Source organism: Convolutriloba macropyga, chromosome 15 (assembly GCF_964194025.1).
Source record: "Convolutriloba macropyga chromosome 15, txConMacr16.3, whole genome shotgun sequence".
Lineage (NCBI taxonomy): Eukaryota > Metazoa > Xenacoelomorpha > Acoela > Convolutidae > Convolutriloba > Convolutriloba macropyga.
In genome coordinates this window covers 26,974,807-26,976,719 of record NC_134482.1, presented here as the reverse complement: position 1 = coordinate 26,976,719, position 1,913 = coordinate 26,974,807, and the positions used below count along the sequence as shown (strand labels likewise).

The 1,913-nt window shown below is 35.6% G+C and overlaps 1 protein-coding gene across 1 annotated transcript in view; it reads left to right on the top strand.

The window, feature by feature from the left end:
- The window catches only part of LOC142354601 (ubiquitin carboxyl-terminal hydrolase MINDY-3-like), a 245,816-nt gene that overhangs the window by 40,985 nt on the left and 202,918 nt on the right, over positions 1-1,913 (top strand). The gene's annotated exons all lie outside the window — the stretch shown is intronic.

Sequence of the window (1,913 nt, the reverse complement as noted above, 5' to 3'; positions counted from 1 at the left end):
TTGAAATATTTAATAAGGTTGAATTCCGCCAAGGTTGAGGTGCCAGACGGAAGTGGCCTCTGATCAGACCCAAGTCCAACGCACACGTTGTGTTTGAAGACGAAAATTACATGGTCTGCAATTTGGTTTGAAGGCACAATATTATGATAAGAGGCCACTTCGGTATTGGGATGGTCTGATCAGAGGTCACTTCTGGATGGTAATAGTCTGATCAGAGGCGGAATCAAACGCTTTTTGGTCTAACCAGAGAACATTTCGAGCTTTTTTTCTTTTTTTGTCTTTTTTACTGCAAGATGATGGTTCTGCTAATAGGCAAATAGAAAAAAAAATAGTTTTGATCAAAGACACATCTAGAGTCTGATGGCTCTGATTAGAACCCAAAGGCGTCCAGCTGATAGCAAATACCGGTCCCCCTAAGAGAAAAATTTGATTAACTGTAGACCACGAAGTTTCATATGGAAAGCTACCTAAGTTCATCCATTGAGTCAAATATATGCACTAATGATATACTAAACAGTTATCTTCCCAGCAGTTGGGTTTTCTTTTCATTAGCCATACTTTTATAAGTTGAGTTTCCCTAGATGAATTTCGAGCGCAATTGAGTCTGATCAAAGGCAATTTTGAGCGCGCAATAGTCCTATTAGGAGTAACTTTCGAGCGCACAATGATCTGATCAGAATTAAGTTTGAGCGCACAATCGCGTGGACGATGGTCTGGGTTTGGTCTGCTCTATGGTTGCACAATCGTCTGGACAATGGTCCAAGTTGGATCTGATCAGAGGCTATTTCCGTCTAGCAAGGTCTGATCAGAGACAATTTCGAGCACTCTCCAAGCGGACACGGTGTTTCGAGCGCACTTCAGTCTGATCAGTGGACACTTTGGTCTGGGTTAGCCTGATCAGAAGATACTTTCGTCTGGCACGCTCTGATCAGAGGTCATCTCCGGATGGCACCTCAACCTGAGCAGAGTTATGATTTCAGACTTACAGTTTTTCAAGAAACACCGTTTATGAGGATAATAAATTTCGGGGGTGAAATTAATTGGCGTAGCATTTCTATATATTTAAAACTTTTAGAATCTATGCTAAATTCAAATTTCTAATTCAAATTCTAATTTCCAATCAAAAAATCAAAAATAAGCTTGAGATTTTACAGCAGATATAATTGCTCTATCTATACTTTCTATTCTACTTTTTTATTTGCAGTACATTTTTTGGTTTTGGTTAAATCAACAAAAATTTGTGGAAAAAATGGAGAACAATGATCATTGCTTTAGCATAATACTAGATTTCATTTTTCAAACCTAAAGGTTTAAAATCTAATGGTATGCTAGATCGAAAATCATTGGTCAAACATTTTCTCAATATCTTTTCTTGTCGTTGATTTAACTAAAGTTAATATATATAAAGCCAAGTAAGAAAACTTTACGCCACCATAATCTAAACTTGTTTTTTTCCGATCTTATAAATAAGAGATATAAATACCTGTAAACAGAATGAATGTCCAAAATGTAAGGAGATACAACCGTAGACAATTTTTTAGTTCAATGACCACCTATTATGTGTATACATTCCAATGCTTGTGTTATTAGTGGCAGTTTCAGCATAAATTATCAAAAAATCTTTGTTCTATAGTTTGATTTAATCTTAAAATGTTACAAATGTTTCAGGTATCCATTTTGGTTCAGGCCTAGTATTTTACGCCCCCATCTAAATCGCAAATTATGTGTTTTACTATACAGCACGTTATTGTGAAAAAAAATCAATACGGGTGCCTGGGAGTGAGAGTATTGAGAGAACTAAATTGAAAATAAAAAAAGAATGGAATAGATGCCGTTTAACAATACGTAATATTTAAGCTAACAGCTCTCTTGATATGATATACATTTTTTTTACTTGACAATTTATTGATTTT